The 26161-nt window shown below is 41.2% G+C and overlaps 1 protein-coding gene across 2 annotated transcripts in view; it reads right to left on the bottom strand.

Moving 5' to 3' along the window:
* The window catches only part of sema6cb (semaphorin 6Cb), a 95732-nt gene that overhangs the window by 42039 nt on the left and 27532 nt on the right, over positions 1-26161 (bottom strand). The gene's annotated exons all lie outside the window — the stretch shown is intronic.

Genomic DNA, 26161 nt, shown 5'->3' with positions numbered 1-26161 from the left:
AACAAAAGAAGTGAGGACTGATCATGTCCCGGGTAGGAAGCAAAGACGGTCCTCTGAGGTTTGCAGCAATGGAGGTCTCTTTGAACCCCCCTCAAAGACCCCCCTACGGGACCTCAGCTGTCACAACATGCCCAAAAACACAAACAAACAACAATTTTGCAAAAACAAAAGCAGTGATCAAAGTACTGCATGCAGTTAAAAGGAAACATTATGTTTCGTTGGGTCTGAACTTACGCCCACACACAATTTGTATTCACACGCCGCACACACCAGATGTCGGCCATCTTTCTGGTGAGCATACGCCGCCGCCACGCCGTGCCACGCCGTGCCACGCCGTGCCCACGCTCGCAACAACCAACCAAGCAACCCAAGCGTGGGCGCCTCGCCCCAAACTTTTTTTTTACCGTCAACACAAGCGGGGAGAAAATCTGCCACGAGATTTCCTCAATGGCTGGAAAAGGCGGGAAAATAAAACACGTTTTTGTGCCAAAGTGCACATTGATGTTACATAGCGTGTTTTCTTTTTAAACAATGATCATTGGTGTTTCTTTGTATGAAATGTTTTCGTTTCTTTCGCACGTCTCATGCTATACCTGATAATTTTATGTGTGTTAGTTTTTTTTCAAATGTATTTTTATGTAAATTTTCTGTTTGTTTTATAATGTGCTTTTACATTTTGTTCCCTAATTCATTATTAGTGCCCGTTTGTTCTAAGCAATCTGAGGACTCGGGTTCGAGTCCAGGCTCCGGCCTTAAAGGTGGAGTTTGCATGTTCTCCCCATGCCTGCATGGGTCTTCTCCGGGTACTCCGGTCTCCTCCCACATTCCAAAGACATGCATGGCAGGTTAATTGGGCGCTCTTAATTGTCCCTAGATGTGCTTGTAAGTGTGGATGGTTATTCGTCTTTGTGTGTCCTGCGATTGGCTGGCAACCAGTCCAGGGTGTCCCCTGCCTACTGCCCAGAGCCAGCTGAGATAGGCTCCAGCGACCCTTGTGAGGAATAAGCGGTCAGGAAAATGGATGGATGAATGTTCTAAGCAAGCATACATTTTCTTTATATTCTTTATCTATAGTAGACATTTTATAATATCCATTTTGTCTGATGTTGTAATTTTGTGTTGTGATGGACATTTTATTAAACCGCAAGAAATTACCCTGTTGTGTTCATTGATTGATAACTGATTTAAGGCCTGACGGCGAGTTGATTTAACAAGGTGAAGAAATGCTGCCAGCAGATTGGCCAGGAAGACAAGATCCCAGTTTAATAAAAATAAAAATAAATAAATAAATAAAAAGAATCTCGTGAACCCCCACCAAGACGATCGCCCCCTCCTGCGAACACATTTACAGAACTTCTCGATTCATTGACCTCCGAGCTATCTACAAGATCCACAACACTTTCCCATCTGCACTCCCACTGCTGGAGATTTCCCATGGGGACTTGCAGCGCTGGCTGATCGATGGACCCTGGCCGCCGGCATGGGGGGTGTTGGGGGGCCGAGCAGCGTCTCCAGGAATTGAGGTATTAATAATGCAGGGTGGGCGCCTGTCATAGCCTCCATTAGCACAGAAAAGGCGGGAGGTCCACGGCTGATTGATTAACTGATTAGATTAATTAGACTCTTTTAGTTGGGGGAGGTTTAGTCGTTCTGAACATGGGGAGGAGGAAGGGTGGGTGGTTCGTGAGATTAACGCAACTTGTTTCAAGGCACACTTTTTATGAGGGCCGGGCTATTAATTTTGGTTTATTGATCGGACCGCCCCCCTCCCTCCCTCCATAGTTCAAAGCGCATTGCAGCTGATGTGCACTGCTTACCCCGGGTTTACACCGGTTGCGGTTGCGGTGCGGTTGCGATTGCGTTCCGGCGACGCAAGCAATTATATTCCATTCATTCGAATGGTGCAGTTTACACCGCTTGCGGGTGCATTGCGTGTCGACTGCGTCTCAGCCCGCAGCCCTTCCGCAAGGATAGACCTATTTTCTATTTTTGCCGGACGCCGCAGCGGTAGGCCTCCGGCAAATGGCAAGCTAGCACAAAACACATCGAGCGGGACAGGAAGACCGACGCAGTTTCAAAATAAATTTCCGGTTACCTTTCAAGATAAAACACTCGCCAGCTCCTATTTCGCAAGCATGCTAGCAAAACGTGATGTGGGCGTAGACGGGCCTGGAGTTAACGTGTGAGGTGCTCATTCATGGTTTAGACACCAGCGAACATGGACGAGGAGAGGTTTATATTGGAGGTAGAAAGCCACAAAATAAAAAAAGTCCACCTCTCTTTCTGCTTCTCTGTTGAGCACAGACTTTCTGTGTGTTTGTCGTTGTTTTTAATGCCACATGACCGCGCGGTCACGCGAGACACGGCGGGAAGTGGTCGGCGACGGAGCTGCCGGACCGCAGCTGTGCGGAGCCGGTGTGGATTGGCCAAAAAATTGACCCGTCCGGAGCACGCAGTCAAGACGCACCGCACCGCAGCCGCACCGCAACCGGTGTAAACCCGGGGTTACACTGACAACATAGAGAAAAGCTACAGTTTAGTTTACGTAGCGACTTTTCTGACCGATTAATCAACATTAGTCGATATCTGACAAATTTCACTTTTTTTTAATATGCCACCTCGGTGCTCCTGTGTGCAGCACCACCTCCTCCGTTCCCTGAATTGGCTGCAAACTGCATCTTTTTATTTTATTCATTTTTTTTTTTTTTTTTTTTTTAACTTCTTGGTAAGCTGTGAATTTGTAAAATAATATAACAACACTTTTCAGTGCCCCATGACAACAACATTCGCCCGGAAACAAGCTGTTAGGGCTCAATATCCAATTATAAAACATAAGACAATTTAAAGTTGTGTGAATTATCTGCAGGAGACAAACAAACATCTATACAACTGTTAATTTCCCATGTCCACCATTACATAATACAAGGCTATTACACAGCTTATAATTTTGTTGACTGTGCTACTAATTAAAGTTGTGTATTTTAATTTCGTAGTGTTCTGTTTCTTTATCTTGAATCATATTTTGGATATTAGAAGAATTTGTGATCATGTACAGCAGGCGTGCCAAACTTAATTATGTCGCAGGCCACACTGTAGTTGGCATGGTTTGTTGTGACTGTTCAACCACAAATGTGTTTAATTGCTTCATCATAGTATTAAATCTACACAACTTGATGGATAATTAATTTTGAAAAAAGAAGTCACTGATATTCGATTTTTGTTGAGCTATTGTTCAAGTACACTGTAAAAAGGGGTTTAGTAACAAAAAATATAAATAGAAAAAACTAAATCTCTCAACATTATTAAATGCATATGACCAAATGAGATTTCAACACTTTTTACATGTAAATCCAGGAAAGCTGTGGATGGTCGTAAGTGATGACAAGGAAAAGCAAGAAAGACTCTGATAGCATTGAATTTGCAATTGTCTAAATGAGCCTTAGCAACATAGCAATTTGACTTAGTGGGCATGTGGAATATTGATGTTTACAATGATAAACAGCAGGCCTTTCACTAAAAATGGTGTCACATCTGAGGCTGCTTTTTAGAACTGTGTAATTGCAAGCTCCCTAAATGACCAATTAAGTGTTTGAAGGTCCCTCACTGAGGCTTTTAAAGACACTTCAGCTTCAATAAAGAGAAAAAACATCAATTATTTTGGACACTTTGATTAATTGTCAATCAAAACAACATTGAGAAATTTGCTGAATACAACATGAAGGAGCTCACTATCATCAAAGTGTCACCATTGGACTAAATAATTTATAAAAATTACTTTCAATGGAAATACACAACATTTTTTTTTTTTTTTTTTTTTTAAAGTCATTATTGTTGCCAAATAAATCCACAAAAATTGTAAGCCGCATTATCAATCGATTAATGTGTTGATTATTTTTGACGAATTGGATTAAGGAAAACATGTTTTCATTCCTGCAGAAAATCTGCAAACAAATTAATTATAATTCAGTTGCTGGTTTTCTCTGTAACTTTTCAGAAAATCAATTACTGCAGTAATTGATTAATTTGATAGTGGTTGTTGTCAATCAATCGCTGCACCTATAAAGCATTGAAAAACCAACACTCTCAAAACTTAATTTAAGACCCTGGCCCTAATTTAGGCTTGAAATCCAACCCTTGTTTCAAACTCTAATCCTGCCTTGAAACCCCAATCTTTTATCCCTTGCCAAGACTTGAAACCCTAATTTTATACACCCAACCTGCCTTGAAACTGGGCTTCATAAGAAAACCCTTCTTTTAAACCCAAATCTTTGCTTTAAACCCTAATCTACACTTGAAATCATTTGAAAACCCAACCTTGGCTCAGAACCCTAAATTGATAACACAACCCTGTCTTGAAATCCTGGAATTTGCTTGAAAACTTGACCTTTGATGAAAACCCTAATCCTGATTTTGAAAGCACAAATTTTGTATTTCATGCATAGTTAAGACACGGAAAAGCCTGAAAAACACTAAATAAACGTTCAATTTGAAAGACCATTTAGCAGACTGATGTTAATCATTTGTCGTAATCACGGTAAGTGAAGTTTCTTTTTGAAGGCTCCACTTGGACAGGGAGCAGTTAGTGAGCTCATTTCCACTGATGTGCATTTGAAATCAAAGATAAATAACTTTTATGTTCCAGACGTGACTCAATGTGGCCCCGTGCTCCTTTTGGGGGATGATGATGCGTTTCTTTGGGATTGAGAATCAATTAGCGAGCATTAGCGTCGCGCTTTGTGATGAATGTGAAGCAAGAATATGGAACGCGATACAAAGAAAATATTGATTGCGAACGTGGCCTTATTTGCCCGCGACAAATCATATGCGCGACGACAACAAGAACAACAGGAACGGCTAGAACGCTCCCACGGTGTCCTTGATTAGGTCCAAATTGATAATAAGTGGCGAGGCGGGCGGTCGGGCGGGTGGGCGAGGCGAGGGGGGGGGCGTGGAGGGCGAGGCGTACATGTAAGCGCTCGCCGCTCGCAAACGCCCACACGTGCACACAAATAGACTCGCGCTCGGAACAGGAAGCTGCTGCACTTTCGCTGTTTGTCATCCTGAAAGCGCTTCTGGAACGTTCCCAAAGTGGGTCAGACCACACACATGCATACACGAACACGCACACATACACAAACACACTTCCATGTAAACACTAACACATAAAAATTCAAGCTTACAGGAATTAGGGCCCGACCGATGTGGATTTTTTTGGGGGCTAATGTTGATTCCGATATTTGGCAGAATAAAATTCAGAGAACCAATTCATCGGCCCATTAATTAAATATCCATCCATCCATTTTCTTGACCGCTTATTCCTCACAAGGGTCACGGGGGTGCTGGAGCCTAGCTTCTCTGGGCAGTAGGTGGGATACACCCTGAACTGGTTGCCAGCCAATCGCAGGGCACACAGAGACAAACAACCATCCACACTCACAATTAGGGACAATTCGGAGCACCCAATTAACCTGCCATGCATGTCTTTGAAATGTGGGAGGAGACCGGCGTACCTGGAGAAGACTTACGCAGGCACGGGGAGAACATGCAAACTCCACCCAGGAAGGCTGGAGCCCGGACTCGAACTTGTGTACTTGTGTACAGTACTGGGAGGCGGACGTGCTAACCAGTCATTCACCGTGCCGCCTCATTCTAGATTCAACACTTAAAAATGGTAGTTTTTAAAATATTTCTTACTGTTATCGGTTATCAATTTTTGGACACCGGAGCCATTTCACGTCATATTGTTATTTTCCGAAGGCGGCGTTTAATGAGCCACTGCAATCCTATGGAACAAATGAATGACGCCATTTTGATTTTATTGGCTGAAGATTTCCTCTGCTATAAAAATGGCTAAAAGGGTAGTAAAATACAACAAGGCCTGAGGGCTAACTTTATAAAAGAAGATTTGTTTAAATTATACTGTGTACCAAATGAAATGGCCCAATAAATGGTCCTGATACGCAATTCCGACAAACACAGTGATTCTTGTTTCCTCCTTAGGAATCTCCATGTTGGAATGTGAGGAAGAGGAGTCGGGACGAAGACGTGGGTCGGAGCTTGGGGTCCATCGTTGCGATGAACAATGAAAAACAAATCCGGCTTTTGTTGGAGCGGCATTCCCGGGAACGCGTTGGCACAACAATGCGAGGTTCAGACTCGGAGTTGGAGTGCTGGCGGGAAGGAAGTTCACGGGATTCTTTCCGGGTGCATCCAAACCAGCAAGAAAAAATGTTAGTCTGGAGCCCTAATCTTTACAACCACTAGCTACTAGTGCCACCACCACATTAAAAAAAATGGGGAGTGATATTTATTTGAAAAAGCCTAGTAAAAATCAGAAATCCTAAGTAAATATTACAAGCAGTTTAACTACAATTACTGATGTGAACATTATTTTTTTTATTTTTTTTTTCAAATATCAATCCCCATTTTTTTCAGTGCACTACAAACTAGCACCATTAATATCACTAGCTCCCCTGACAATTTTAGAGTTTACCCCACTTTGCTTCCTTCCTTCCTCTGTGACTCCCAATTTGCTGTGACCTTGACCGATCTAACTTTGGACATCTGAACATTCGACCTCACTGGAAACATCTCGCGCCAAGTGCACGCTCCCAATTTTCCTTCCTGCACACGCACACACACATGCACACGCGTTGACGGCTTTCAACACAAACACAATTTGTTTGGCCTTTGGGTGACACGTGAGGCCCAATCAAGACCACCCCAACACACACACACACACACACACGCCCCCCCCCCCCCCCACACACACACACATCCTTGTACATATATCTTTGTGAGGACATCCATTGACATAATGGATTCCCTAGAGCCTTACCCTAACCGCAACCATCATGATTGCCTAAACCTAACCCTTACCCTAACCCCAACCATAACCCAATTCACACCTAAACTCTAAAACCTAGTCTTGACCTTCAAAAAGAGGTCTTGCAAAGTGAGGACCGGCCAAAATGTCCTCACTTCACAAAAATGTCCTCATTCTGTTGGATAAAGACGTATTTTGGTCCTCACTATGTATTATGTACAAGAACACCCCCACACACACCCACACACCCCCACCCACACACACACACCCACACACACCCCAACACACAAACATGCAGGATCTATGTTATCCTAATAGTGAAGGTGCAGCACTTTGGCCCACAATGTAAGACCTGAACAAAGCTCATAAATCATAGAGAACACACGCAAGTGTTGTTGTTGTGTGTCTCAAATATCGAGCTCTATATTCTCAATAGTCGCTTCATTAGGTACACTTGGAGAATGTAAGCCCGTACTGATGATCAAAAAAAAAAAAAAAAAAGAGCGCTGTGAAGTTGGCACTTGGTTTTGACTTTTTAATTTACCTCTTAAACCAGTTACTTCTTGACCAATGTGGGACGTGATTCTTAACTTGGCTTTTGACTCGGTTCTTGGCTTGGAAAATTGCGGTATATTTTCAGGGGCTGTAACGATTTAATAGCATTTCAATTCATTCAATGGGGGGGAATTAATTATACACTACAAGATTTTAATGAATTTTTTTAAAACAATTATACAAATTTGAGTAATTGCTTTGACACGCCTCGCAGGCACTTAGCTTAGCATTTAGCCTTACAAAGTCATTTCAATTTAGTTGCTAGTAAAGACTAGCTGACTTTCACTCGCTGTGAGGTCTATCAACAGCAGCTCTTAGCCTCTGCAATGTTGTACAATCATTCCAAAACATATATTTATTTATGAATATTAGTGCTGTGAAACTATTAAATTTTTTTAACTAGTTAATAGCACAATTTTCCATAATTAATCGCGATTAATCAAATTTTTTCTACTTCTGCTTCAACTTTTTTCTTCGAGATATTTACTTGAGTAAAATCTTGGAATTAATGTAAAATTGTCAAATAGAATACTTCTGTAAAATGCAACTGTTAAAGAAAAAAAACAATCAAAATAGCCATCTTTTTTCTTCAAAGAAATTATTCTCAGAACTTTGATTTGCAAGGTGATATGGATGGAACTTGAGCAGGGTATTTCACTCTGAGACGACTACTAATATGGTATTTGAATTTGGCTTTGTCAAGTGCACAAATTACTTGAGAACTCTCCAACATGCGCCTAGTAAAACTAAAGAAAAACTACATATAGTCTGTGTTTGTCCGCATGTTATAGGCCATAACAGGAAGTAAATAAAACTGAGTTAAAATTTTTTAACGCTTTAAAGAATTTAAATTAACCTCCAGAGTTAACACTTTAATTTTGTCAGCCCTAATAAATATACATGATTATTTTTAGACAAAAATCGGCCAGCCCTATTCACCAGTAGGCAGTACAACAGAGAAACAGTAGTCCATCGTTTATTGCAGGACAGACTGCTAAGTAGCTAAATGTTAGCCAGGCTGCATGTTGAGCGCCTCTGGGTGCTTTTGATGTTTCTTTTGTTCCCGTTTCATCACTAAAGCGATTGAAAGTGCACCAGTGGCTATGTCTAACCTTGCCCACCTGTGCAGGGGTTACAGCGGCGGTAGGCTATATTGAATTTGCTAACGATGTTTACTGTAGACGTGCATTTATGTAAGTTGGTTCTGCTCTGCTGTAGACACTTTGTACTTTCTTTTTTTAAACGTGATACAATCCCAACATTGGACAGTCAGTCTTTTACACACTCTTATGTCCTTTCTTGTGTTTATTGCAACGTGATCTGAGTTTATAATAACATTAGCCTGTGTGGAAAAATGATCATCGCAAATTTCTAAATCAGCCGGACAGTTTCTAAATCAGCAAAAAGTGAACCACAATATGACAAGGGGCGACTATAAATTTAACATCTACATTAATTTCACGTCCCATTTTTTTTTTACCTGGTTGAAGTCAGGCTACGTTGATTGGACCAGAGTTCATGGTAGAAACAATTTATCACAGAGACAGATAAAACAAAAAAAAAAGAAACATAGTGAAATTGAGAAAGAACAATGGCTGCTGCAATGACAACAGACAAGAAAATCAGATGATGTCTCGGCAAGACGGGCAGGATGACGAGGGGGGGTCTGGAGGCACCTGCGTGACATTTGTATCCTGACAAATCAAAGTCAGCAGGCGAGGCTGCGCCGTTGCACGCTTTGGTGTGCGCCACCATCCGTGTGACAAACGCAGGAGAGCGAGGACACGCAGGTAATCCAGGATTACCGCGCCGACGTGTCGTTCCCGTTCAACCTGCCTCCTCAAGCGGCCGTGCGGCGGCATAGAGCGCCGCATAATGAGATCCCGTTGCCGTGTCAACGCCAGACACCACCCCCCCGCCGCCCCGTCGCACCCCCGACCATCTTGTGTGACAACCCTTCGCTTAAAACGGCGTCTGTTCCATTCCCGCGGCGTTTGTCAGAAAGACGATGTATCGTCGTGAGAAAACTACACGCATAAGCAGAGGTCGACGTTCACACCTAATACATTCCCAAGTGCTTCTGCCGATTTCATAAGAGGCAAAATGGCAACACCCTGAGGTCATGTCCACATGAACAGTGGTACTTACAAGTGCCCAGACTTACGCCGTCACTCGAGTGAAGTGGGAAAATGCATGGTGTGATTAAGGTAATGTAGATGCCCTTACATGTGGGCAAGGAGAGCCACAGTTGCACTTACAAGACCACACCCCTTAAAGGCACATATACGACTAGGGATGGGCCGATATTAGATTCTGACGTATCAGAACTGGAAAAAAAAAAACGGCATTCCCCCCCAATTGAATGCAATTTCATTTGTTTTTAAACAAAATCTAGAATATTTGGTACAGAAGAAACATGTTAAGTTTAAAATAAATAAATACATAAATAAATAAATAAACATAAATAAATGTTTACAATTTTCTTTTGTTTATTTCTTCTTACTAAGTCACAGTGTCTACTCATGTTGTCCTTGAGGCTAACTAGTCCATGTTGGCAACATTATTATTTTTTAGGACAAGGCACATTAATCAACAGTGCAAAAAGTTATCTATGTTTGCAGTTTCTTTCATTTTGTTCTCTCCCTCTTGCTCTGTGTGTAAATGTTCACCCCTCCCCTCTCTGCTCACCGAGAAAGAGGAAAAAAACAAGTTAATTGGAGGCGATTAACCTCAGAGAGGCGGCTTGTTTACTCAACTCTGCAAGCAGCCAATCACACTGTGCCATGCTTAGAAGTTCCGTGGAAAAAAATAATCTAGTTGAATTATGTTATTATTGTATATTTTTATAAAGAGCATAGAGTTCTATTTTTCTAATTAAAAATCCATTCCAACTGTTTTGTTGTATGTTTTGGGAGCCTTGAACAGATGAATGCAATTTCCATTCATTTCAATGGGGAAGGACGATGTGAGACAAGTGTTTTGAGTTATGAGCAGGTCACTCAAATTCAACTCTGTACATGATACATAAACATGTCACAATGTCATAATGATTATAAACGTAAGGTCCCTTTCATAATTCACCTAAATATAATATACATTTAAATCATTTTAACAATGTAGAAGCATTATTTTTAGCATTATGTACATGCAACAACAGAGAAGACCAAGGTAACTGAAATTTTTCATCCTTTACCCAGAGATGATAAATGTGTTTTTCTGCGTACAGATGATTATTTTCTTAAACCTGTTGTGATTGGCCGTACATCTTTTTGACCCTGGAGCTAGGAACACATATTTTTCAAAAATATATATCCAGGTACATTTGGACATGGCCTTAGGCTGCGAACACAGTGGTACTTTGGATTTTGATTTGCTGTTCCGAGCAAGCCGGAAATGTTATTTCAAAACAGGAGTTATGAGTTAACTTCAGGCTCTTCACAGCACAGTGAAGTGGAAAAACAACATTTGCAAAGGCATTTTTGGGACAAATACTGCTGCTTGGGTTAACGAACAATGCAAAACTTTACATGTGATACATGTATATTATTATTATTATTATTATTATTATTATTATTATTACCCCCATTGTTTCCTAAAATAAATTGGTTAACTGATTTCTTGAAAAAATAACGCAACATCTGGTTGATTGATTATGACGTAATTCTTTAAACAACTTGTAAAATACATTATAAATAATACTAAAAAAATATTCATATAATGCATTAATCAATAAATCAAAACATTCTATTCATTTATAAAAACAAATACTAAAAATGTAATCGATTTTTAATTAATTTATTTAATTTAAAACCAGCTATTTCACATATTTTACGTGTATGTTTAATTTTATTATTAATCTCAACGACCAATGAAATTACATTTTTGTAACTATTGAACACAAAAGTTTCTCTACCCCTGACTTAGATCGTTCTTGCATCTCAAACAGCCTGAGGACACGTTGCCATGGCGACTGTCCAAATGATGAAAAACATCTGAAAAGCGTTGTGGCTTTCTTAGCGTGTTCTCTTGTTTCATGTTCACATTTCAAATTTTCAAGAGCAATCATTGACCAATACTTCAAAATGAGTCAGGACGCATTCCTGGCATCAAATCTGTGTTGAACTTCCTGTCGCGCAAACATGCACATAGTTTGTTTACAAGCACGCCATCTTAAGTGAGGTCATTTGTCTCATCGGTTTCAGACAGACATCAGTTTTCAATAGGAAGGTCAACGTGTATCACTGATACTTTCAATATACACACACATGCATGCGCAGTAAACAGACACAGACAAGGCTAGTGAGCAAAAAGGCCGATAAACCGGTAGGACATCATAAATGACAGTGACGCATGTGTGCGAGGTTAACATCCTATTAGCCGACTAATGTGTATGATCATATACAGCACATCAAGTGTGCAGGTCACATAGCACACACATACACAATGTTTACGTGTAAAGGAGGACAACAGATGTTGCACAAATTTATCGTCCTTTTCCTTTCACATAACATCATTAAAACACTGAGCGTGTGGCATGTGTTATAGTTTGAATGGTGTTATGATTTAAATATACTTAATTGCGCCTTTTAAAATATAATTTCCTAGATGACATGATGGATTGATTGCTGGAGTTTGATAAGTTGAGTTTTCCATTTCCCCATTTTTATTGGCTCCTTTTATAAACAAAAAAGGATTGTGTCTGGCTGTCGTGTTTTTGCATAATAGAGCTATAAATCTCCCATGATGCTTCGGGCACGATCACATGTTGAACATATAACGGAGTATAGTTTTGTCTTAGTGATTCCTACATGAATCAGATGTGTGCATTCTTTATGAAATGTCGTTTGACTGCTATAACAATCTGCCTGTTATGTAGTCACAGGCAAAATCAGTACAATAAGCTGTTTGTTTTCACCATGGAAATATCAGAAATGACTGAATGGTGGGAATTGTCTAGTTTTTGTTTTTAACCACAAGCACACCATGCTAATGGGAACTCGAAATTGCTTGGCTGTCACTGTTTCCACTTAATATTGAATTAAAAAACTAATTTTTTCTTTTTGTTTCTGCCATCTGGAATGTTAGCCTTTCTGCTTTGTATAGATTTTCTTGCATGTTACCATTTACTCTTTATATTATAATGAGGTCTATTTCCTAATTTTTGTCAACACATGTCCACAATGCTAATGCTAACTGAGCCGTGGGTTAAAAATTAAACTGAAATGAACAATTATTAGCCAAAGAATTTTGGTTGCTGGTCTGGTCGTACAGACAACACAAGCACATCATTCTCATGCTAATGCTAAAAGAACTGTGGGTCAAAAACAAGATGAGATTCACCCAATGAATAATAAACAATAAGTCTGTGATGTGTAAGATGACTTAAATGTGTGCCTTGAACACTCAATTTCCCACAATGCCCACTTGGCGTGAGTTAGCCCGTCTGGCAGCAGACTTTATTTTTGGGAAAGAAGCGGCCATTGCTTGAGTCCCGCTAATGACTTTCCGACTTTGCAAGCGTCATTTGTCAGCCTGATTGATGCCAACGCCATTAGCCTCAAACTCCCTCCGTCATCCATCTTGGCGGCCAGGGTGAAATCAAAGGAGACAAATGGAAAAAAATAAAATGCCATGGCAGGTGACTAGCTTTCAGTTGCCGCCACTTCGTGACGCCACATCAAAATGGCAGCAAACTTGCTATTCCACTTGCTACTCAACATTCAGCTTGCGTCTGTTCTTGTTGTTCGGGTTTATGGATGAAAATAAAAAAGCTGTCGTTCTGGCAGGGGAAGTTGTTGCGGCGTTAATGGCTATTTTTTTCTGCCATTTGAAAACCTGCCCTCTTGCTAATTAGCCTCCGGACCACTGGGCGGCATACTAGACAATTAGCATGCTGACTTAGCTTGAGGCTAAAACATTTTTTTCCTACCCGGGGAAATAAAAGAACCATCTGATTTGTTGGTTTTCTGTGGTCTGTTCTTTGTAATTGACAACAAAAGCACATCATGCTAATGCTCATGGTAAATGCTTGAAGCGATAACATTTTGGGGTCGTAGTTGGCATATTTACAGTTTACAAGTAGTTATAAACATTTGAGCTCACATATACATATTGGTCATTTTGGATCTGATATTGTTTCCTCTCACAATTTGAAGAGTTAGCCCTGCTGCTAGTTTATGGATGATGGGAATAAACAAATACAAAGCTGTTCTTCTGGCCGGAGAAGATGTTGCAATGTTGACGGGTCAGAGTGGGTTGCGTCCCGGAGGGTGAGGCCAGATGGAAATGAGGCGAGCGCGAGGTGAGGCGGGCGGTGGGTTTGTCCAAAAGGCCTGGAGGCGGAGAATCAACGGTGGGTCAGCAGCTGAGAAGACCCCCACTACCACCACCCGCTACACAACTCACACAACCAACATGTTCACTTCTAATACTCACAGAACAGATAAGCTTTGGGCTAACAATGTTGCTAGCATTCACTTCTTTCAATGTTAAAATTAGGCCCAACCAGTTAATCGGCCTATTTTAAAATAGGCAAAAAAAAAAATTTGAGGATTTTTTTTGGTTTGTTTTTTTTACACATTAAATACATTCCAACATAAGACAAGTATGACATCCTTGCTTTCAAAGCCTTGTTAATTTTTTTCCTCCCAAAATGGGTCGTTATTTGTCCCTCTCAACTGTAGCTTACTACAAAACTGACAAACAAAAACAAAAAATAATTAAAACACCCCCTAGATAAATGCTATCATACAGAAAAGCCAGACATGCTAATCAAAATTAGCATTGATGTAACTGTAATTCTAAACCTTCAAACAACACACTCTGAGCAGCCCAGGGTGTTGTATGCTTACACGTTTGTATGATAACTATTATATATTTTGATGCAAGTATGCTACATACATGTTATGAAAACAAGTGAAAAAATAATGCACAATGTCTTCTTTAAATCATTCCCTGTTGGGTTTTATGATGCATTGGTTTTCACTGAAGCATCTCAATGAAAACCATGTGCTGCTCTTCTCGTTGGCGACGACGGATGAAGGTGCGTTCACGAGGTTTAACTGACGCGTCACCATTCATCATCTCGTCGCGGCACAGTTCAAAGTTCACACACACCGCTGCCGTGCGCCTGCCTCTACAAAAGGGAGGCGCCGAATGATGGATGCTTCCCAGCGGGGATATCTTCACATTACGAGGATTTAACTGCCAACTTCAGCAAAAGCTTCACATGTGCGTTTTTTCTATTTTTTTTTTATTATTATTTTTTTTTAAAAGCAGCTTCAGCACACAACATCACACATCCTGTGACATTCCTACTCGGGCAAACAGAGGAGATCTACTAATTACAGACATGTTCCATGGGAAAAGTGGCCACTAATGTACCACCCGGCAGGTGAACAACCGATTGGTGTGCAAAAGAATATTTGTCGTGGGCCACAGAAAACAGGCAACAGGTCACAAATGCCCCCTGCGCCGTAGTTTGGACACCACTAATCTACACAGACATTCGTTCACTTATGATTATTAAATTATTTGACAGGCATATATATAAAAAGAGAGCTCAATGCCTGTTGAAACAGAAGTGTGTGTGGTTCGTCAGCGGAATAACAAACACTGCAAGCAAACACGTCTTTATTTACCGCGCCTGCCCGCTTTTGGCACCGTGATGCCCTCTGGCATCATTGACATGCAAACACCAGCGGCCCAGCTCGCACCCGCACAACGGCGCCCCTGTGCCCGCGACCACGCTTTTTGGAAGACCTGAACGAGGGAGGGCGACGCCATCCGTGTAAACGCCACACAGCTGACGTGTACTGATGAGTCTTTTCAGATGAATCAGGACTGTGGAAATATAAAATGTTCTATTGCTTGATTAAAATTCCAAAGCCGTTGTTGCTAACAGCTAAATCAGACTATTAAAAAAAAAAGTGAAGAAAAAATAGACTGAGCACATTTTCTGCTTCCTGTGCTCATTTAGTTACCCTGCATATGCAAGTATATCTGCAGGCTCAACAAAGACATTTAAGGCCACTGCTATCATGTTTAATAGAATATTTATCCATTTGCGATATTATTTTGATCTACCATGTAACACGGTCCGTAATTTCCAACCACAGGGTGTCAAGTCAAGCTTGGACTGGCAAGAATTCTTCACTAATTGCCAAAATTATGCTTATTTTGAAGTGAGTTGAAGTGCCACCATACAAGCGCTCATGTCCCAAGTCAAGTTAATGCAAAAGAATATCTCTCAACATTCTTAAGTCGGGTCACATGTAAATGCAAGTCCACTTAACAGCATGCCATTCATACAACAAAATGATTTGTCTTCAACTCAACGAGCCCAAATTTTGAGAGTAAATTGAGACGAGATCGTTGAACGCCCCTGTTTATGAACAACTCGGGTTCCACACAGTTTTCGTAAAAAATTACCTCTATTGTATTTGCTGTAAACAGAAAACTACTTATATCCCTCCGCATATGTAGGCACAAGTTCCACCTCCACATCCTTGATCACTGACATAGTAGCTTCAACCAAATTTTTGTCAGAAAATACTATTTACAGTGTATATTATTTATTGAATTGTAGCAGCTCCTTAATTAAGATAATATCAGTGTCAACACGTCAAAATGGCCATCCACGCAAGTTGCAAGGCCGAAATTCCACTTACGTACAATACCCTCACCCAATCACAGATGCCAGAAGCAGCAAAGTTATGAATGACTGTGGAAGTAGGTCCCTTGTTAACACGTTAAACAGTCAAAATGGCTCCTAAGAAAAGGGAAACTGCTCAAAGTAGGTAAGTATAACAGTGTAATTGCATTTCCATTCATTTTAATGGGAAACAATACCTCGATTTTGGAACTTTGAGTTACAAACGGGGTCATTGAAACAATTAAGTTGGGTCACTCGAGGTTACACTGTTAGCGTTTGCAGGGTTTGACAATTTGTCAAATAGTTTCAAAGATTTCCAAAAAAGAAATTAGCAATGCTGTTCATTTTGTGTTGAACGGCTATTTTGAGGATAGCGGGCCATTTAAAGGATGATTCATGACTTCACTGAGGACTTAAGCGTCCTGACAAGACTTTCTGTGCGAGGATGAAGACATGACTCAGAAGCAGAGGCACAGCTTGTTATGTTCATGTTGAGGTAAACATTTCTCTCTCTCTTCAAAGACAACCTTTATTCGTAACCATGCAACCTTCATGCATATAACTCAATTCACTAGCAGCAATGAATAGCTCTTCAAGATGTGACCATCATACGAAACTTCAATGCCACGCTCAGTATATACACACAATAGCCAAAATGAAAACGTTTGGCAATCGAGCATTGTCCTAGTATGTGTGGTTCAAATTCGGTAGCGTTCGGAGACAATCTAAAGAATGGTGTCTTTAAAAGGACAGCTGAAATGGCCAAGATAGTCTTAAAATGGCCACTTCAGACCAAAATGAAAGACTTCCAATGTCTTATCAGGCTTTTTCAGACTTTGTGGGTGATGATGGACCATCATTTTTACCAGGTGGGTATTGCAAATGAGAATGTTTTCTCAATTGTCTTACCTGGATACAGTAAATAAAGGTTAAATAAAAATATATAGGGCGGCATGGTGGATGACTGGTTAGCACATCCGCCTCCCAGTTCTGAGGACTCCGGTTTGAGTCCAGGCTCTGGCCTTCCTGGGTGGAGTTTGCATGTTCTCCCCGTGCCCGCGTGGATTTTCTCCGGGTACTCCGGTCTCCTCCCACATTCCAAAGACATGCATGGCAGGTTAATTGGGCGCTCCGAATTGTTCCTAGGTGTGCTTGTGTGCGTGGATGGTTGTTCATCTCTGTGTGCCCTGCGATTGGCTGGCAACCAGTCCAGGGTGTGCCCCGCCTACTGCCCAAAGCCAGTTGAGATAGGCTCCAGCACCCCCCTGCGACCCTTGTGATGAATAAGCAGTCAAGAAAATGGATGGGTGGATGGATAAAAATATATATATATAAAAAATAAATAAATAAATGACCAAAAAAAGTTGTCAAGTACTGTACCAAGCTAAGCTTGGTATCTTTACCTTCAACCTAAAATAGACTTTCTGTGCATTTTCGGGCATGAGCTTGATATGTTTGTGTGTGTCCAATCATGACAGACATTTACAAAAATTTCATGTTGCTAAGTGAAACTAGCTTTGTGAGCAGATTATAAAAAAAAAAGTGTTGAGGGTCCAAGTCAGCCAAAATGTCTGCTTCAAAGCAAAACGGAAGACTTCCTGTGTCTTTGCAGGCATGGCTCTTGATACTTTTTTGTACATCTAATTATGCTTCTCATGCCTGCCAAATTTCATGTTGCTAAGTGAAACTGTCTTCGGGGGCTAAGGTGTTTTCCAGTGTGCATCAGGAGCGAGCGAGTGAGCAGCAAAGTGCTGATGAAGGTGATCGCTCGCTGGCGTGGGCGTGCAGGTCAGGACGGGCGTAACATCATCATCCGCCTCAAAGTCCACGTAGGAGGATGAGGAAGGTCGGCGTGATCTGATCCCAGCTCCTCGTTAAGGATGAGGAGGAGGAGGAGGAGGAGTGATGAAGACTCCCTCCCGGCAGCACAGATCAGAAAGCTCGACGGCGAGCGAGGATTTTTGGGGGGCTGAGGCGGGAACATCATCGGGAGCATCAAAGAGGAGCAAATGTCATCGGAATTTAGCGCCGGCGGGAAGAAGGATCACCGACGCTGCCATGACTCGACTTTAGATCAGAAGAAACACCCCTCAAACTCCCTCCCTTACTGCTGCTTCATCTACTAAATCCTCGTGAAGTGCTGAGTCAGCTTTTGACAAAAAAAAAACAAAAAAACCGTGAGGAGCAAAGACACCACCGCAGGAACAACCATTGAATCCTTACATACTGGTCTTGCTTGGATTTATGTAATTGCACAGATGATTTCTTATGTCTTGAGTTGTGAGCAAAAATTTGTGATAAGCAAAAAATGGTGTCAGCAAACTTCACAACAAGCAGCAAATAGGGAACAATTCTTCCAAAATAAAAGACTACTGCAAGCTGAATGAGTCAGAGGGCGGCACAGAGGATGACTGGTTAGCCCGTCCGCCTCCCAGTACTGAGGACTCTGGTTCGAGTCCAGGCTCCAGCCTTCCTGGTTTGGAGTTTGCATGTTCTCACCGTGCCTGCGTGGGTCTTCTCCGGGTACTCCGGTCTCCTCCCACATACCAAAGACATGCATGGCAGGTTAATTGGGCACCCCAAATTGTCCCTAGGTGTGCTTGTGAGTGTGAGTGGTTGCTTGTCTCTGTGTGCCCTGCGATTGGCTGGCAACCAGTTCATGGTGTACCCTGCCGACTGCCCATAGCCAGTTGAGATAGGCTCCAGCATCCCCCGCGACCCTTGTGAGGAACCAGCGGTGGATTAATGGATGGATGGATGGATGAATGAGTCAGTTGTGCAACTCCTCTTCATAATATTTCTGTATTATACTTCCCCCGGTGGCCAAGGCATGCATAGCAGAAAGTTCCTCATATTTAGGGTGTTTGCGTTGTTTTCCCGGGATTATTTAAATTTTTTTTTGTTTTTTTTTTTAAATAGAAAATGTATAGTGAATGTTTGTATGAATAGCATTTTTTCAAAAACAGATTTTGGGGGATTTGAACAAAAAAATGCTAATACATTTAAATGGGTTTTCATTAGATGTAGATTTTCACTATCTATGGGTCAGACTGGTCCTTATCTCCCATGAAAAGACTATTTTGTTCCACGCCCACACACACGCACAACTAAAAACATTTGCATTTCAAATAATCTTTCCTAACTGAACTGAATGGAAATGCCATTAATCCATTCCAGCCAACAACAACAACAACAAAAAATGAGTTGTTTTTTTAAACTAGGAAAACACCATTCGATATGCATTTTATTCAAACAGAATAATAACATCATTAAATAGAATGTAAAATAATATAGTTTATCATGGTAATTCAATAAGCATTGTTTTGCTCCCTCTGGTGTGTGCTCCTTGACCACCTGGGGGCAGTATAACATGTGAGCCACACGTCATAACAGTCATAAAATCAATGGCGTTCTGTCATCTTGAATGTTGTCATTCAACACCGATATCATTCTTGCGTGGACAATGGAATGAGAATGATGAGTGGTAGTGAGGGCGATGGGGGAAAATTAACTTCTTGGACCTTTCAGCACAATTATGTCTGAGTCCGATAGCAATAATAGTGCAAAAATCAATAGGATTCTTGGTGAGAAAATATGAAAGGGCAGCCCAGGAGAGGCAGGCCAGGTTTGATTGCCTTTCCCGTGTAGTCATTTGTTTTTGGCGAGCGTTTTCTCATCTCTCCCGTGATTTCGGCTTGTGATGAATGACTCCACTTTGTCTTTTTTATGCGTTTCAGCTGGAACACATCAAAACAAACAGCAATATTGTTGTAGTGTGGTGGGTTTGGGAGGGGGTGGCTAACATAGGAAGAAGGAAAAAAAAAAAAAAGACTCATGCTTTCTCTTTTGGTCAAATCGCTGCTTTGGGATGACAAAGTGAAAGTGGAGTCACCTTTAAAATGGCTGCCTAGTCAGCAGCCTGACTTAAATGGAACACATTTTAGAATATTTCCTTTTTTGTCTTTCATACAAATATACTGATACTTCCTCCACTTCCGAGTGACCTGACTTCAGAGTTTTTTTGCCATCCCTCTGACATTTTTTTTGTCGTTAGTTCCGAGCAGAAATGCGAGTTATGACTGTTAAATGGTGGCAGTGAACGTCATAACGCGCAGCAAATAGTGAACAATACTTTAAAAAAAAATGACTAATATTACTGCAGATTGATGACTCATTTGTGAAACTCTTCTTGGTCATACAGTATGTCAGTTTTACTGGCCCCTGGTGGCCAAGGTGTGCATACCGGAAGGAGCATAGTGTCAAAGGGCATTAAAGCATGAAATCATGATGCACACAGTTTTTTCGTTGCCTTGTATTAAATTATTTTCGTACAATATGTTTCCACATAAAGGATTATCATTTGCGTCTGCATTTCCAAAATCCATGAATAATTTGAAACATTTTACCATTCATTTGATGCATTTTTTAAGTTACTACTTGTACAGATTAGATGAATTTTACTGGCTTTTTACTTTTTCAAATATTTATTTCCCCTATCCCCAAATTGTAGGCATCTTCTCATTATTTTCAGATACATTTTTTCATACTTTTCAATTTTTGTAAATATGAAAATGTTTTACACTTTTTGCATGCATTTTATGCATTTTCTCAATGTAATTTTACCTGGTAAAATGTGACTTTCAGGCTTTTTACTTCATTAAAATGTTTTAAGTATATGTTCTGACTTAAACGGTCAATGATAAATGGACTGAGCTTAAATAGTGCTTTAGACAAATGTAGCTTTTCGAAACATTGATAGTTTTTTGGGTTAGGAACTAATGAACATTTTCGACTATAAGCATTCAATTGAGGTCAGTTTTCAAACAATTTCTTTCTTCCCAGAAATTTCAAGAATTTCTCAGTTTTTATTAAACTGTTTTCCACCAAATTGTAGGTATTTTCTGACTATTTTCCTGTAAAAAAAAAAAAAGAAGAAGTAGAGCGATGGAGTGCGAGAATCAAGGGCATGCAGTCAAGTGGCTTTCACGCCGCTGTAACGTCTTCTTCACGTTTCCCCGTGAAAGAGGATCCCCTCGCCGGTCGCTCGCCATCATTCACCGCAGCAGAGAGGCCGGCGAGGCAACAAGGAGGCGCGCGGGATGGCTTCCAAAAGACAGGAAAAGAAGTGACGAGAGCCGTGAAAGAAAGCAGATAAGCGACAGGAAGCGCATGCTAATCCCGCTCCGAAAGGCGCTCCGGGCAGGAGGGAAGTGTCGAGGGATTGGACACGTCAGGTCCAGGACGCCGGCGGGAACAAAGCGAGGAAGAAATGCGAGGGCGAAGCCATCTTACTGACAAGAGCAGGCGAGAGCGTGGGAACCATTCAGAGAGCTAAATCATCGCTTGCTGACTTATTGAAAGAATGTCTTTGTTTGTGGAGATGCCCAACTACACATTTGTGGCAGTAATTATTTATTTTTTATATTGGTGAACATTTTTTAACACCATCTTAATTTCACAGCTGCCTTTTCAGTGAACATTTGAAAAGAAATATGTTTTGCAGGCATTTCAGTAAGACTAGACTGTTTTGATTTTTAGAGAATTTTTCTAAAAAAATAATCACATAAAATTCTGCAATATAGTATAGGTGTGAAAAGATGAACTATGATGGGATGTTCATTGTACTCTTATTCCTTTTCACTTAATGTATACTGGGATGGATGGTGTACCTAATGAAGTGAGCTCCGAGTGTGACCTGGTGGAACGTCTGTCAGGTTGACTGACAGATTGAGTAAGCGACGACGTAAACGGTGATTAGGAGCCAATTAGAGTGGGCCAGGATGACGAGTCAATTAGGGCCGATGAAGGCGGAGAGGGAGAAGATGAAAGACGGATTGGAGATTTCCATGGACGAGTACGTCGTCATGAATTATTCACCAGCCCCGGGACGACGTTTACGCCGGGGTCACGCCCACTGGGAACGTGGAAGTTTTCCCGACAAAACTTTCAAAGAATACCACAATTCCAGTCTCCAGTCCAAAACATTTATCAGGGAGCCGACACATCTAGATTGAAGATAATTTGTGAGGACGGTGAAGATGTTTGGCCTGTGAGGAAGTTCTGTCATAGCATCATCAGGTCCATTTGTTCAGACAAACAAATGACATTTTAACCTCACAAAGAAGTCGGTGAAGGACCTGACAGGAACTTGGTGTGAGGTGACAATATGATTTGTGAACTTTTATATGGATTTATGAACTTTTATAGTATACAAACAAGGCTTAGTTTAGAGTTGGGCACTTTCAGTGTAATACCACCTTGTGCCACAACATGCCAGGCAGCAGTGAGCTCTACTGGAAGAGATGCAACATAATTAAGAAGAGAGAGAATATACCGTATGCCCACTGAGTATTGTTTGTATGTGTTGCTGCTCTGTGTGGTTTAAAGTAGCATTTGTTTAAAGGTTTAAAAACAATTTCCATTATTTTATGAATCTAGAGAAATTACTTGGTTTGATTGAACGTTTTGGTGCTTACTAAGTGATTAGCAATGCACTTGTGTCAGTTTTACAATAAATGTCAACTGGAAGTGTCAAATAGCTTGAAGCAAGCATGCTTGCCTCTTACATAGGGAACTGCATTAAAAATAAGGTTGAACATGAACTCTTTATATTGTGGATTTTCACCAAATGGCTGTTCATTGTAAAAGCAGATTGTGTGTGTATGAGTGTGCATGCACGTGTGTCTAACAATCAACATGCACGCTTAAGTGTGCAGCTGCACTAATCAACCCGATGTGTTGCGTACTCTTGTTGGATGATTACTTTGCGCACTCGTCACGCGTACGTGCTCATTTACAAACCTACCAAACCATACAGGTGCATCATAAAAAATGTAAAAAAAAAAAAAAGAAAAAAAAAAGAATTTGAACATTGCAGCAATGTTCATTTATTGCAATAGATCTATTTCCAAAGTGAAACTATATTATACAGATTCATTCAACAGATGAAGGCCAATTCCTACAAACATTTAAATTCACTATAATGATTTAGTTTGTGATCATCTAATTTCTTGAACAAGTTTGTGCTGCTGCTATAGTGCAATTTATTTGCCTTTCAGAGTAAACCTGCTGAAGCAAGATGTTATGGTGTCACACAGCCAATGCGGGTTGTTCCACGAGCATAAAGCATAGGTCTGGTGTGGTAAAGCAGATGCCAGTAAACTCTTAATGAATTCCAGCAGCAGAGAGTGAACAATTCTTCTAAACTGTGTTTCCATTCCCAGTTGAAATTTAAAGATAAAATAAAGGCAATTACATATTGTGCATTGAACTAAAGCACAAAATAAGTTACGTATTGTGTTGACTCTGTAATAAAGATACTCAAGTATTTCCCCGGCAACATGAAGGTTAAATAAAAGATCATTTCAACACATCTTTGATACAGTATCTTGTTCCAACAGGTGAAACACAGCCAACACTATTTGCACACACGTCTTGCTCTAACGGGCTTGCATTAACCGTTTTATTTTTCATTGGAATGTCAAAATTAAAGAAAATAAAAAAGTAGCTAGCTCTCAGTTAGCCAAGACGTATGCTGCTGCCAAGTAAGAAACTTCACTTTGTTTTGCTAAGCTATTTGATGGAGAGAAAAAAAATGGATTAAGCACTGCGTGAATGCGTGTCACACCACGTTGATGAATGTTTTAGACAGCGTGATCCAACTTGAACGCCACATCGACCGCACACAAACACACACTCACAAATGCGCACGCTCACATTCAAGCAGAATATTTGTGGTTCTCAGACATGAACGGACATGTAGCCAGCTGCTGTATTATTATTATTATTATTATCATTATTATGATTAAGAAGACGTTTTGGACTGAGAAGATGGCTGGGGAGGCACAAAAATTGGATACTGTTCCATCGTGTGTTCCAGGAGTGGACCACAAGGACGAGCTGGCGCTTCCCACTGTGCCAAAGCCTCCGACGCCGCGTGAGCTTCCATAAATTGTCTTTCCAGAGACGAGAGTTCACCTACGGATCACAAGCTCCGGCGGCAGCAACCTTCTGCTGCATTAGCATTTGAAAAAGAGGGAGGAGAGGAGGGGGGTAGCCCGAATGGGGGCAGCTGATTTGCTCCAAGTGCGTTTGTCGTCAAAGCGCTGAAGTTACTTTACGTTTTTCACCTTGGAGGGAACACCGGGCTGCTGCACACATACACATGCCCCCAGCAGTCAATAATAATCATCAAAGATATGCTGATATGCCTCGTACCCCCCATACGGTCGTGGAGGGCGGACGCAAGTTGGGAGGGGCGCCTGATGGAGAATTTGAGGAGAGTACAGCAAACTGCTGCTATATTGTAGCTCATCATTTGCAGCACTGCTATAGCATACATTTTTACAACATATGAATTGTAGGCAGAACATTTGTCTGTTTTACGATACTTTATCCTTAAAGTGGCACTAAGGAATTTTCGTAACCGCTTGCTCCTCACAAAGGTCGTCGGGGTGCTGGAGCCTATCCCAGCTGGCTTAGGGCCGTAGGCGGGGTACACCAGTTGCCAGCCAATCGCAGAGTAAGGAACTTTTCAACCTTAATAAAATATTTTTATCACTCTTCTGATGAGACAGCGATTTAAAACTAGTTGAATATTAGCTTTGCCATGGCCTGAGGTGGTCTCTATCATTTTTATTGGCACTAAACAACTGAGGAGGATGTTAACATAAAAAACTACAAATTTGCTGACTGCTTTATGGCATGCGTCACTTCCCCCTTTCCCCATTTGTTACAAAAACGGAAGTCAATTTGAATGTCGCTGCACAATTACCGCTTTCCTGGCAGAAGCTGCAAAACAACTGAAAAGTTTTGTCTGAGGGAAGAAAAAAGAAAAAGGAAAGCTACCCGGATAAAAGGAAAGTCAAGGATCAACACTGGCCCGGATTTCACTCGCTGGCGTGAGCTCAAAAATGATGCAGTGCGCTTGTCCTCAAGGGAAATGTGGTCTTCTTTCAGGCATAACATTACCACTTTTATCCATATGGTCCCGCCACCTTCAACATAAACTGAAAGTTCCTTGTTGATTTATAGGGGAAGTCAAGTCAAACATTTTCGACAATAATATGTTCTATAGGCCCCCAACTAGTCGAAACATGGCATTCTGTTTAATATTACATTTGTGGAATATGAATTAAGTAGCAAAATCCCCACATTTATCCATCTCAGTGGGGCGACCATTTTGTCACTTGCTGTTGACTGAAAATGACATCACAAGTGCCTATAAGTTAAATATAAATTATAAAAGAACGTCAATAAATAAAACTACGACTATTATCTTCGATTTATATAGCTCCTTTCAAATAAGTAAACTTGTCAAAAGATGTTTGAGCTCATCGCGGTGACATCGGGAGACGGCAATATGAGCTCACAAGTGTGGACGTCTCGACGTGAAGGGCGGAAACGTTTCCCGTGCAGCTCCTCGGAAAGCTGTCGTACATCAGCTTTGATTTCATGCGGCGTCATAGACGGCGGCTGGTGAAAAACCTCCAATTTGCACGCCACTCTTCTCCTCTATCATCTTCTCCTCCTCCCCGTCCTCCCCCACCAATCATAGCGGCTTAGCCACGGCGGATAACGGCGGGAAGATTGTCAGTAATGACGCTTCCGCCGGTTGCGGCGCTGACCAAACTTCCCGGAGCGTCTTGTTTCGCCGGTAATTACGAGGATGGCGACGTGAGTGCCTGGAAAGAGCTGAGCGTACCTTCCGCTTGTGGTGACCTTTTCACGAGAAGGGCACAGCCCCAACTGAAGATGAACAAAGATGAGGTGGAAGAGTGACGAATAAAGAAACGTGAGGAAAGTGAAGTGCGCGAGGAGAAGACAAAAGAGACGACCATCTGTCTAGCATGCATGGTTTAAATTTAGCAGCAATCAGATGGAAAAAGTTAATTACTTGAAGGACCCATGGAAATGGCCACAATGGCTGTTTCGAACCCAAATGGCAGACTTCTTGTGTTTTTTACGACATGAATTCGGAAGACTTTTTGTGTGTCTACTCATGATAAACAACACTACCATATTTCATGTTGCTGAGTCAACGTTGCTTAAGGGCTAAAATTTTGTAAAAAGATGGTTTAGCGTAACCTGGGCCAAAAGTAAACCTAAAATAATCACTTTTTGTTGGT

The sequence above is a fragment of the Festucalex cinctus genome, chromosome 7 (genome assembly GCF_051991245.1).
Source record: "Festucalex cinctus isolate MCC-2025b chromosome 7, RoL_Fcin_1.0, whole genome shotgun sequence".
In the NCBI taxonomy this organism is placed as follows: domain Eukaryota; kingdom Metazoa; phylum Chordata; class Actinopteri; order Syngnathiformes; family Syngnathidae; genus Festucalex; species Festucalex cinctus.
This window is presented reverse-complemented; position numbering and strand designations above follow the sequence as displayed.